This window comes from Urocitellus parryii, chromosome 5 (assembly GCF_045843805.1).
Source record: "Urocitellus parryii isolate mUroPar1 chromosome 5, mUroPar1.hap1, whole genome shotgun sequence".
NCBI lineage: Eukaryota > Metazoa > Chordata > Mammalia > Rodentia > Sciuridae > Urocitellus > Urocitellus parryii.
In genome coordinates, this window is record NC_135535.1 from 119,752,701 (window position 1) to 119,766,639 (window position 13,939).

The 13,939-nt window shown below is 40.9% G+C and overlaps 1 protein-coding gene and 1 pseudogene across 3 annotated transcripts in view; both read left to right on the top strand.

The window, feature by feature from the left end:
- Cecr2 (CECR2 histone acetyl-lysine reader) overlaps nt 1-13,939 on the top strand; it is a 148,945-nt gene that overhangs the window by 73,947 nt on the left and 61,059 nt on the right. The gene's annotated exons all lie outside the window — the stretch shown is intronic.
- On the top strand, nt 6,516-10,765 carry LOC113200446 (serine/threonine-protein kinase 40-like; annotated as a pseudogene).

A 13,939-nucleotide genomic window follows, 5' to 3' on the forward strand; every position in this document is an offset into this window, starting at 1 on the left:
ACTAAAAATACATATATATATTTAAAGAAAAAAGTGCAGTGCTACCAGCCTCCCACTTGATTCATTCATCTTTAATAAAGTAGGAACTGTAAAATCTCTTTTTCCTTGTTGTTCATTGTTTTTTTTAAGACTTGTCTTACTGTGTTGTGAGTAGGCTGGCCTTGAACTCTGCATCTTCCTACTTCAACCTTCCAAGTAGCTGCAATGATAGACATGAGACACCATGCCTGACTCCTTATATTATTACAGTTACATAGTGTCTCTATGCCAAAAGTGTTTTTGTCTATTGATTTTTAGATGTTCCCACTGGAGTTTCTATCCCTACTGTACAGCTCTTCTTGGGAGAGCATTTAGAAATAATGTGGGTTTTGGTTACAACAGTGGACAGGGTAGATCTGGTGTTTTGAGAACCAGGGTTGCCAAATAGTTCTCCATGCTCTTTCTCCATACTACCGCTGGGAGGGAAAAGGGTTCTCAAACTCTTCCATGCTTCTGGGCAACATCTATACCTTCTTTTCATCTCAACCGATCATAAATCTACCATCCATTCATTTGACCTCAGAGAGCTATTTTGTTTGGCCCTTTATTCCTGTTTATGTCAGTCACTTTAAGATTCTTAGATCATCATTCATTTTTTAGACTAGTGCTACTCAAAGCATGGCCCATGAACCATTGCTGGTTCCCTGTCCACAATGAGATAAGATGCTTTCACCAGAACATAAGCCAATCATGTTTAATTTAACTTTCATAGCATAGTGCATTGACTCATGTCCTTCATAGATACTGAAATATTCATGGTGTCTTTTCTAAATTACCAGTAGCCATAATCAACACCCGCTCGCTGTTTCATTATTCTCTTTTGAATGCTTTCTAGACTTTTTCTCCCAAACTAGCTCTTTCCAGAAGACATTACTTACTTTATAGCTCTTTCCTCTGCTATAGCCCTTTTACCTCTAGGCCTGGAAGTAGGGTTGATATCCCACTTGCTTCCCATTGCCACTTTTAAACCAACCTACCTTCCTTCCTCCCTCCCTCCCTTCCTCCCTCCCTCCCTCCCTCCCTCCCTCTAATCCCTAAGGTTTGAAGTCATGCCAGCGTCTTTTTGTTATTAGGGTTATTTGAAGATTTTAGTTTATTATATCATGTACTCAGTGCTCAGTACTACTCCTGATTCAAATCTTAGTTATACAGTTACAATTCTCCAGTCCAGTCCAGTCTCATCTCCTTGCTCTCTTCTCTTCAGTGTAATTGTTTTCTTAAGCTAATTTATTCAGACTTCAAGCCAGAGCTAACCATGTAGGATGTCATAAGTGAATAGTTGACCAGAGAAATAGATTTCCAGCTCTCTATTCCAGCCCCATAGCTGGGCACTCCAGAGTCATGGCAGCAGGTGGGGTGGGGTGGGGAATCAGGTCTGCTGCCCCTGGGAAGCTGTACATGCACATCCATATTGGTATTTTATGCATATGACACAAAGAGCAAAAAACCTAGGTGTTTTCATTGATAAACTTTAGGTGCTCCAAAATTTGAATTTCAAGCATACTGCTGTAACTATTACCAGATCCCTCCTAGAACCTTTGCTCCTACAGTCTTTATTTTCCCCTAGGGTTAACACACACTGATCCTTTACCTTTTCTCAATCTTAATTCGTTTCCTGATTACCCACCTGATCCACTTCAGATTTCGTGGTTCTTCATTATAATTCCTTCCTTGCACATGGCCTGTAGTAATTATCAATTGGTGTGTAACAGGGTGTAATATATGCAAACCTGTCAATTTAATACAACACACACTTAATTACTTAAAAGTTCCTGTGGATCAGGAGTCCATTCGCAGTTTAATTGCAAACAGGGTAGTAGCTGAGACTATGGTCTCATCTCAAGACTCAATTGGAAAGGGATCAGCAGATCCAAAATCATCTTGGTTTTGATACCCATGTTTTCTTCTAGTTTTCATAGTTACCTGTGAAGTATTTAATGCTTTAGTTCCCGTTTTGTCAAAAACTCAATCCTAAATGTTTAACCAATTTTTTTTTTTTTTGAGTGGGGGAGGTGGTGTGTCATGGTGTCCCTAAATGTTTAACCAATTTTTTTTTTTTTGAGTAGGGGGAGGAGGTGTGTCAGGGTGTTGCTTGGAATTGTGAATTGACCCCAGGGGGCTTTACCAAGCAAGCTACATTCCCAACCCTATGCTAAATTGCTGAGGCTGGACTTGAACTTGAAGCCCTCCTGCCTAAGCCTCCCCAGCAGGGATTATAGGTGTATGCTCCACCATGCTCAGCAATGATTAAACAATTTTTGCAACACTTTGATATCCTATTGTTTTACTATGGATGAAAATGCCACCTTTATTCTAAAATCTTATGTAAAGCTGAGTTTGTGTAGTTTTTCATCTACTTTGTATCATGTGAGTTTCATACTTTTTATATTGTTTTCTGGATTTGCTACTTTCTCATTTTATTTTACAAATTCCTGGAAGCCATTCTTGTAAGATATAATATTTTGTTCCAGAGTCCCAGGTAACATTCATTCAGTGACCTACATGTAGGATGGCATATATATATATAAAGATTCTGTATTGTCCCAGTGTCTGATTTATAGGAAAATGTGTAGTTTTTGTTCTTAATGATAATAAAGAATATATAAAGTTTAGATTAGGATTTCCAACATTTTAATGCACCTGTGTCAGTTTTGTTGAAAAATTGACCAAATTGAAAAATTAACTTAATAAGTTTGTTGGAATTAATTTTGTTTTCTTTCAAATACATGTTTTGGTCTGTCAGGTCTCCCACTCCCTCTTACTGTTTTGTCATTCATGTGAAACAGTATAGAGTCAGGGGCTTTTGAAGTTGTCCATATTAATAACTTGTTTGTTCCGCAATAAAAACTAAATTACTCTTTTGTAGTTTCAGAAAATCTGTCAGATATTGTGCTTCCAAAAATACAATTGAGAAATTTTTGTTTTCCTCAGGAAACTTTCTGAAACACCTTTTTGAAGAACACAGTAACAACTTCCCCTCAAAGCACTGTTATAAAGATACCCAGCTTGTTTAGTCTTGGCCTTGGAAAAAGTGCCTTTATTACTGTAACAACAGTGTGGAGATGGTTTCAAAGAAATTAATTTCTTATTCTAAGTTTATTCTAAACTCTGTTAAAAATATTATAATAGAAATATTTACTCTTTTATTTCTGAGGCCTATGCCATTAATACAATGTAGAAAATAGATAAGTGGTACTATTTCCATATTTTTTAAATGACGAAAAAATTTTAACACATCAGGAGAAAGGGTAATATTTCATGTAATATACATCTTAAAATTTTTGTTAATACCACTTTGCTCCCTATCTGGTTAAACTTGGAATTTTTTCCCTTTCTCCTCCTCCTCCCCTTCTTCTTCACCTTCTTCTTACCTGTTCTTCTTCTCCTTCTTCTTACCTTGTTCTTACCTTGTTCTTCTTGTTCTTCGTCTGCCCTTTTCTGGACTACCACAGTGGACTAAGATTTCAACTTCTGCTACACGACTTAATGGCACTAGTTTGGTTCAGTGCATGCCTTTCCTCCCTCCCACATCTTCCATTCTCTCTGCCTGCCTTACTTTATGTCTTTTTTCATATCTTCATTTCTTTCTTTGCTGAAGATTGAACCCAGGGCCTCAAATATGCTAGGCAAGTGCTCTATCACTGAGCTACACCCCCAGCCTATAACATTACCAACCTCCTAAAATAGTGGGTGAGTTTTTAAAAAGATTTCCCCCTCTATTCTCTTAACTATTCTGTTTGTGAGTCAGTGTTTTTCAGGCCCCTTTCTCTTCTCAAATATTCACAGCTGATGGGTGCTTCCGGTGGAAAAATAAATTCAGAGCACTCCCTGTAGTCCTCCCTACCTTACTTCTGATTGGGGCTAGGACTCAATTTAGAACTTACCATCATTTTGGGAAGCTCTTGACTGCAAGTATTTAGTGGTTTTTGTTACCAGTAGATGAATTTGTCCAGGTGAAGGAAATTAGCATTCCCCAGTCATTCGAAGTCTACTAGGGATTCAGGCCTTCTTTTCTCAGATCATAGTCCTCTGTGCACCACAATACTCAGAAATTTGTCTTTCTTCCAGATGCTTGTTGTGTTTGTCCCCTGAAATAAAAGGGTGAAAGAGAAGGAACGATGCTTCTTCTAACTGTAGAAAAAAATGAAGAAAGTTTAGGAAGTACCTGTTATTTTTGAAAAATACATTTCCATATGATCTTTATCTTAATGGGGAAATAATGCCTAGAAGTTAGGTTGGAGTCATTTGGGAGGGTTTTGGGTGGTAAGCCTAGGAGTTTAAGTACATACCAATGTTGTGAGTTACTGGAATTCTTTGAAGTCTTCCAAACAAAAGTGATAATAAGAATGGGATCTAAGCAAACTTAACCTAACATTGGTTTAGTTTGTATTGAACATGGGAGACCAATTTGAAGTCTAGAAGTTTGATTTTCAGAATCACCCACCTTAGTCTGTTCCCACTGTTAAAATAGAAATACCTTAGACTGGGTAATTTATAAATAATAAAAATTTATTTCTCAAACAGCTCTGGAAGCTGGGAATTCTGAGATCATGGTATTGGAAGATCTGTTGTTTCATGAGTGCCTGTTCTGTTGATGGCATCTTCTTGTATTGTTCTCACATGGCAGAACTGGTGGAAAAGCAAAAGTAGAAGAACAATGTGTCCTTGCATGACAGGAGAGATGAAGGACTATGCAGCCAGCCAGCTAGCTAATTTGTTTGCTTTCTTGGGTACCAGGGCTTGAACTCAGGGGCACTCAACCACTGAGCCACATCCCCAGCCCTATTTTGTATTTTATTTAGAGACAGGGACTCACTCAGCTTTTTAGCACCTTGTTGTTGAAGCTGGCTTTGATCCTCCTGCCTCAGCCTCCTGAACCACTGGGATTACAGACAGTGCACTGAACATAGTGACCGGCAGCTTTCTGAAGCTTCTTTTAAAAAATGAAAACAAGGTCCTACATCTCATTCTGGAGGACAGAACCCTCATGACATTATCATTTCTCAAAAGGCCCCGCCTCTTAATACCAACACTATGAGGACTAAAGCTTCAACACAAATACAAACATACCAATCTGTCCATTTTAGAGCAGTGGGAGTGAAGATACAAAGGAATATATGGATTTAAGAATTTTTAAAATGCATTTCTTATTCATCATCCAGTGTTCTTTAATAATGCCTAGACCCAAAGCAGTGGTTCTCCACAGTTTGTATCCTAAACCCATCAGTGAACTTCCCAGATCAACACCTGTATTTGCTCTACCTGTAAATACTTAGAATTTATTTTTTTGGAATAAATGTTTTCATGGATGTAGGTAATTGTTAAATGATTCCATATTGAACTTCAGGTAGCCATAAAATATTTCAGATACTTTGTTTTTATAATGCTGTCAGTATTCATGTTTTTACTTATTATCATCTTTAGAATAGCCAGGAATGAATGTTTCTCATTCTAAGGTATATAGGTTTCAGGTCTTAGATTCTGGAGTCTTATTAACTTTTTTCAAAAATATTTACTAAATACTTTGTCAGAAGATAAAATTTTAAGGAAAGAGCACAAACCAAAAAATGAAGTTCTCCAAGAAATTTATTTAATTATGGTGGAGACAGAAAATAAATGCCTAGAACTAATAAATGGTAAGTTAAACTAGGAAAATAAAACAGGCTATAAAGATTAGAGATGATAGAGACCTCAAGAAAGTCACTCAGCAGGCCATGCAGATACTAGAGGAAGAGCATTATGGGCAGAGGAACTAATTCAAAGACCCTGAGGCAGAAAGATGCCCAGGATGTTTGAGGAGCGGGCAAGAAGCTGATATGGTAAAGTCTAGTGACAAATGGATAACAGTGGTAGGGAATGATGATTTTTTGATCAGCAGGAGGTATCTGAGGTAAGGTCTTAAAGGACATAATATAAACTTTGAGGGAGGCATTTGCCCAAAGGCATAGTCTAATTTAAGTTTAGAAGGCTCATTCACTGTTAAGATAAAGAACGTACATGGGACTGGGGTTGTGGCTCAGCGGTAGAGCGTTCGCCTAGCATGTGTGAGGCCCTGGGTTCAATCCTCAGCACCAAATAAACAAAAACGAAGGTGTTGTGTCCAACTACAACTAAAAAAATAAATATTAAAAAACATAAAGACCATACAAAGGTAAGAATAGGGAGTTCAGTCAGGAGGCTTTTAAATAGTTGGAAGGTTAGACAAAGGGTCACGGAGAAAGTGTGAGAGTAGTTTTGAAGGTAGAGCCAATAAGATTTGTTAAATTGATTTGATGTGTAAAGAGAAAAAGTTAAAGATCCCTCAAATTGAGGTGGTGGTGGTGGTGGCTGCTCACGCAGCTGTGCTGGGAGGTGGTGGTGAGCAGCTCCCAAGACCGTGGCCAATCCCTGGCTCTCCTGGACACAGTGCTGTGCTGAGCAGCCCTGGCTCTAGGCTGTGGGCTATGGGCAAGCAGAGCTGACAACCCGGGCAAGAACCCAGAATGAAGCTGAGAGCATCAGACAGAGGAGTCAGGGAAACGTCGGCCAGAGTGAAGGCTCTAGGGAGTGGGATTTCTGGAAATAATGCGAAGAAAGCTGGACCATTCATCCTTGGTGCCCTTTTGGGCGACTCACCAGTGCCAAGCATTGTGCAGTGTTTGGCAAGGAAATATAGCACAGGTGACTTTTATCAACTGAAGGGCCTTACCCTTGAGGAGAGGGAAAGGGGCGATCAAGGCATAGAAAGCCAAGAGAAGAGGCAAGGCAAGATGCTGCTACACACCAAGTACTCTCTGCTCTTCCTCTTGAACACATAGAACAGCGTGGTCCACTACCACGGGCCCTTCCAGCCATTGGTCTTGGCACCTGGTGTGGGGAAGCTGAGTTGTGCTGAGCACTCCATATGGTTTCTTGGGCCTTTGTCTTCCACCTCCCACACCTGCAGTCTTCATCCAGGCTCTGGTTGGTTTGAGTGTGTGCCGCTCCTGAGGACAGTTCCATACCCCTGGCATTGGCCCTGCTGGGTCCACAGCTAAGCCCTGTCTGCCCAGGACTGCATCTGTGAAATCATTACTGAATGGTTAAGAAGATGAAGAAGCACATCTGCCTTGTCCTGGACTGTCTCTGTGCACACGACTTCAGTGACAAGACTGCTGACCTGATCAAACTGCAGACTATGTCATTAAGGAGAAGAGGCTTAGCGAGCAGGAAACTGTGGTTATCTTATATTGCGCACAGAGACCTGAAGCTTGGGAACATGGTGCTCAATAAAAGGACATAACGGATAACCATCACTAACTTCTGCCTTGGGAAGCATCTTGTGAACGAGGGGGACCTGCTGAAGGACTAGAGTGGGAGCCCCGCTTACATCAGTCCTGATGTGCTCAGCAGCTGGCCATATAGGGGCAAACTGAGTGACATGTGGGCCCTGGATATGGTGCTCTTCACTATGCTCTATGGGCAGTTCCCCTTCTATGACAGCATCCCACAGGAGCTCTACCACGCAAGATTAAGGCCACTGAGTACACCATACCCGAGGATGGGTGTGTCTCACCCACAAACTGCTGGTCCTTGACCCTCAGCAGCGCCTGGCTGCCATTGATGACTGCAACGTGGCAGTCCCTGTCATCTCTGAGCGGGCCTTTGCAAGTGGTTCCTGACATTGAGGACCAGATAAGCAATGCAGACAGCTCACAGGGCTTGGCCCAGCCCAGTGCAGTCCCTGTCCCCAGCCTTGCTGAGAGCCACAGCCAAGTCTGTATGGCCCCTGGCATTTTGCCAACAGTATTGATTGACAGGCAAGGCGTTAATATCCGCCTCTGCCGCTACTTTTGAGTTCTAGCGCTATTTTTAGTTCTCACGGGGATTCCCCGGGAGTTCCCATTGGTTGGCGAAGTGCAGGAGGAGGGATTTCCCGGGGAGAGATTTCTGCGGAGAGTTCCTGCAGGAGCCTCGTGGCTTTCAGGAGGATTCCCCAGGAGTGTGTGTGAGGTTTTTTTCTTGCAGTAAAAAAAATAAAGTCTGTTCTTGCTTCAGTGGCTCGTGATTTGTGCCCAGCCAGACTGCGGCAAGCCTGGCTGGACAGCAGGATCCACGGCCCACATGTGGGCTCCCTCCACACCTCCAGGCAAAAAAAAAAAAAAGGAGTCCTCCTTGCTGGACCTCTCTGCTCCCAGCCCACTGGGCCTCTGTTCAGTGATGGGAGTTCTTTCTAGACTTGGCTCTTTCTCGAATCTCAGTAGCTTCTCTGAGGTATTGCACATGCGTGTTAGCCTTGCTTTCTTCTCCATCCTTCACTTGGTACCCAAGCACATGAAATACAATATGAAGGGAGCCTTTGACTGGGCTGGGGAGGGATACTCTGGGCCTGGCCAGGGACAGGGCCCTACTTGCATGCTGTCTCACCTCCACCCCTGGTGTTTGTAGAATGAACTGTGGGGTGTCTCCCTTCCCGCCTTGCCTCAGTAGATGGTGTGTCTCCCCTGACAGACCCTGGCCAAGGGCTTTCATGGGCTGGGAGACTTATAGGGATTGGGGACCTGCCTGCCTGGCCTGAGAACAGCCCTGCTGCCTCTTTTGAGCCGAAATTTTGAAGTGGATGCCCATCTTTCCAGAAATGCTGTTCTCACCAAAATGCCCTCTTCTCCCCATTTCCCTCACTGAATTTAGCTCTTTCTGGTACCAAGCAAAGACCCTTCCCTACAGGCCTACCTCAGAGAGGCTGAGTGTCCCCTTTGGGCAGTGTAAGGCCCTTTCTACCTTCTTTACTCTCCACTGGGAGAAGTAACAATATTTCCCAGAGTGTGAGCTCTGGGAACACCCCCACCCACCCCCCCACCCCCAGGGAAAAAAAATGACTCTGGGCCTGGCCTTATGAGTGACCTTGGGCAAGTTCCCAAACCTCCTTGTGCCTCAGTTTCCCCATCTGGAAAAAATGGGGCCACCTCTTGCCAGCAGTAGCAGGGCCACCCATGCCCCTTCCTTCCCATGTTCCCAATCCAGCACTTGGGTGCCTTGAGCCTCTGCTTTGTTGGGTCTGTGGGAGCCCATCTGAGCTCAGCATTTATTCCCTGAGCACCCAGTTCTGCCTCTAGCCCATCCGTGCAGCCGATGAGTGCCAGGGCATGATGCTATGGGGTGGGGAGGACTCTTCTATATTTATTTGATAAAGAAAATTCTCTTAAGGGAGCAGAAATGTAGTCGGCCTGGGCTCCCAGCCCTGTGGCTGTCTGTTCTCTAGTGAGGCTCTGAGGCCTTGCCAGGGCCTGCCTTGGCAGAGCCTTTGTCCAGCAGCCCCTTGGGCTTGCTTTTCATATGTGATGTCTCCTTTTCAAAACAATATCTTCAGGTCTGCAAAGCCCTACCAGATAAAGGTCAACCCATATGTCTGGTTACACTTCTGGTGAAACAAATGAGAGGAGATTGGGTCTGCCCTCACTGGTGTCACACACCTGTTGTAAAAAAAAAAAAAAAAAAAAAAAAGGAAAAAGTCACAAAAAAGTTTGTATAAAGACTTTTTTTTTTTTTTTAAAGAGAGAGAGAGGAGAGAGAGAGAATTTTTAATATTTATTTTTTAGTTCTTGGCAGACACAACATCTTTGTTGGTATGTGGTGCTGAGGATCGAACCCGGGCCGCATGCATGCCAGGCGAGCACGCTGCCGCTTGAGCCACATCCCCAGCCCCAAGACATATTTTTGTACTACATGGGGACTCTTCCTGCTTGTCAGCAATAAAACTTCCTGATCTTGGGACGGGAAATGCCCCGAATTTTCTCCTGGAGCAACTGGAAAAAGATCCTAAATATTGAGATTGAGGAAGTTAGAGGGGAGGGTGTGAAAAGGTGACATCAAATTTGAGTTTTGGTTACATTTTAAGTCCCTGTTTCATATTCAGTGGAGATATTAAGTGCAGTCATGAGATTGGCTAGGCAGACTTTGGAATTCTGAAGAAAAGTGTGAGTTTGTCTTTAGCATAATGGATGGAGTTGGGTTGTTGTCTTTTTCCCTTGTTGGGGATCAAACTCCCCAGGGCCTGACCTTGTGCATACTGGCAAGCACTCTACCTCTGTACCTCTGAGTACACTCCCAGCACATGGATTGATCCCCCACCCCTTTTCCCAGTACTGGGATTGAACACGGGACCCTCTACCACTGAGCTACCTCCCTAGTTCTTTTTATTTTGAGGTGGGATCTCCCTATGCTGCTCAGGCTAGCCTCAAACTTGTGATCTTCTTGCTCCTGCCTTAGCGTCCCAAGTAGTTGTTATTACAGGTTTGTTTCACCTCACCTGGTTTCCATGGATGGCGTTTTAAGCCATGAAGCTAAATGAGCTCTCAAGGCCCAGTATAAAGAGAAAAGGGAAGAAAGGACAGGGGAAGAGAGGAGTTTCAGAGACTGAGCCCCAGGAGGAGTTTCCAATATTTAGAATTGGGAGACTGTGGGAAACAGCAAAGACTGAAAAGGAATGCTGGCACAGTGCTGTATGTGTCCTAGAAGATAGGAAAGGAAAATATTTGAGATAGAGGAAATAATCATCTAACTTAAATGCTGCTTTTATGATGAGAGCAGAGAAACATTCATTATCTTTGGCTTGGTTGCAGGAGAAAAGTAGGGAAGAAAATTTGTTTTGTGTCATTAATATTGGCCATAAGATTTTGCACAGGTTTTTGTTACTATCCTTTAGATCGTTGTCTTCATGGTTTTCCCAGAAGTAAACTATTTTACCAGTTTTGAAACAGTTGCCTAAGAATTTCTTTAGGCCAACTAATGAAGTTTCTTAACTAGTAACACATTTTTATTGCTTTTTAAAATTTTGAGATAGGGTCTCACTGAATGCTGAGTATCTTGCTTAAGTTGCTGAGCCTGGCCTTGAACTTGGAATATTCCTGCCTCAGCCTCCTAGGTCACTGGGATTATAGGTGTATACCATCACACCTGGCAACTAGCACCAAGTTTTAAAACGTAATTAGGAAGGTGGGAGCACTGGGGCACACTTGTAATTGCAACTACTTAGAATGCTAACGCAGAAGGATCTCAAATTTGAGGCTTGCCTGGGTAATTTTAGAGATACACTATCTCAAATAAAAAAGACTAGGGGTATAGCTCAGTGGCAGAGTGCTTGATCAGCATGCCTGAGGCCTGGGTTTGATCCCCAGTAAGTAACACACACACGTGTTATTAAATAATCAAAAGAAAAATTCTAGTTCTTAAGTTGTCAAAGTGAATATTGTATTATAGTTAATGTGTTTGTGCTGCTTACATCTGAAAAGTAGGGGGTTGATAGAGTATTTTTGCCCTGCAGTACCAGGGGTCAGTTTAGTGAATGTTGACAGCTACCAGCATTATTTTAGGCTTATGATTTTGAGAAATAAAAGTCTTATTTTTTCATTTGTATTGGTGCATTATATTTACACATAATTGTAGAATTCATTTTCATATATTTTTATGTATACACAGTATAACAATATAATTTGATCAGTTTTGCCCTCCAATACCTTTCATTCCTCCATCCTCCAGGACCCCTAGGAATAAAATTTTTATTTGGATGAGTCAGGGTTTTTCAATAGGAGTGTGTGTGTCTGTCTCCTGTGCTGGCCCTTTGGAGATTTCACTCTTCTACTTGTTACTGTCATCAGAACACTACAGTATTCTACAAAGGCTATATATTTAATATTTTTGTTAGAACTACCTGGTGACCTATTTCTTTTTGCCCTCATATTCATCATTTGAATTTTCATTTTTTATCTAAAGTATTTCTTTATTTTTCGGAATTCTTTTCATAAAAATCTTTCATTAAGTCTAATACCATTTTCCTAACAACATTCAAGGATTCTCACTTTCTCACTACTGCCCTCCCTCCCTCAGCTCCTCCTCACTGTGAACCGGACTCTACAGATGTGGATAAAACCTAATTAGTAAACAATATTCTATTTTCCAGTCAACTTGAGGGCAGAATTAAATGAGTGTGGTAGTAATTCTTAATGGTCAAAAGTTGTGTAAAGAATAAAATGAACCCAGTTAGTTGTGAAGAAATGGAATCATTGTAAAATATTCTTTAAACCTCTACCCTTTTCAAACTCTTACAGTTTTTTTCTTTTATAAAAGTTGTGATTCCCCTTGGTAAGTGGAATTGACAAGTAAAAAATAAAATGAACAAATAAAACTTTTTTTAAAAAAAAATTATTGTATATGCTTAAATCTAGGCAGCACACTGCCTTCCCAATGAAATGATTTGGTAAAGTTTTTAGTGGCATATTGACTTACATACACTTTTCCTTTTTAGTGGTGCTGAGAATCTGACTTTATGGTTGCTTGGCAAATGCTCTACTTCATGTGAAGTACATATAAACTTTGACTGATACGGATGAAATAATAAGTTTGTATTTGGAAAATTTATTTGGGGGATTTTATATAAACACTTGAATTTTTTAAGTTTAGAAATAATTTTAAAAAATATTTGTTTTTTTAGTTGTAGTTGGACACAATATCTTCATTTTGTTTGTTTATTTATTTTTATATGGTGCTGAGGATTGAACCCAGGGCCTCTCACATGCTAAGTAAGCGCTCTACGGCTGAGCCACAACCCCAGTTCATTTTTAGAAATAATTTTGCCACTGCTGCTGCTTTTCCTTTCCTCTTCAACTCCTCCCCTTCTTATTCCTGGAAACAGTTTCTTCACAATCACTAGAACATTTTTTTTTCTTTCTTTCTTATTGTTGTTCTTGTTTTAAAAGAGGTAGGGTCTCTGTTGGCTCAGGCTGGCCTTAAACTCCTGAGCTGTGAGATCTTGACTTAGCCTTCTGTGTAGCTGGGACTGCATGCCACCATACCCACCATTTTGAAGAATTCAAGTACAGTTTTCTAGAGTCCTTTATTTTTCTCAAGTTAAAAAAAATATGCTTCTAATTATAATTTCTGAAATTTTTATCCCAGGTACCTCTTCATTTTAGCTGGATATATTGGCTTTTCCCCCTATAGTTTCTCTTGTAGATAATCAAATGCTTAATATGTTTTGTTTCTGGTGATTTTTTTGATTATATTATAAATCATTAATATCACACCCTCAGAGCATGTACTGAGTCATGGTAAAGATTTTCCTGTTTCTTTTAAAATGTATTCAAATAGCTTCTGTATGTATCCAAATTCTTGTTAACCCAAAATGAAATATTCACGTGAGCATCTTGTAAAAAAACTCAGTAAGCATTAACATTCAAGATAACACTATTTGTGAGATATAATTTTGCTTAAAAAATCTTTGCCTCAGCTCATGACTCCTTTTTCTGTAAAATACTGATATTAATACCTACCTTGAATGGTTTTGTGCAGACCAAATAAGCTAATAATATAAACCTGCTATATGCTCCCAAAATGGTAACTGCTGTTTATAAGTCCTTTTGTGTTTTTTTCCCTATATTCAGCTTTTCTTTCTTTTCCATACCATTGTTAGACTGGTGTAACAAATAGTTCTAGAAGGTGTGTGTGTATGTTAATTATTGAGGATTGACCCCAGAGCTATTTTACCAGTGAGCCACATTCCCTGGCCTTTTTATTTTTTATTGTGAGAGAGGGTCTTACTAAGTTGCTTGGGGCCTTGCTGAGTTGCTGAGGCTGGACTGGAACTGGTGACCCTCCTGCCCCAGCCTCCTTAAATCACTGGGATTACAGGCACGCTGCACCACTCCTGGTGTTGTTTTAATTTTTTTTTTTTTTTAAAGAGAAATTAGAACTTGTTCTCTAAAAGCAGCTATTTTTTTTTTTTTAATGTTTGCTTTTTGCTTTGTTTAATGTCTTGCTGGTCAAGGGCCCTGTCATTTTCCTTCTCTTGCCTAGCTTAAAAGAACTGTTCCTGTTTGATGTATCAGGTAAAAGATCTATAGTCAAACAACATGATAATCTTTGAAGCGTCTGCTTAGAGGTGTCA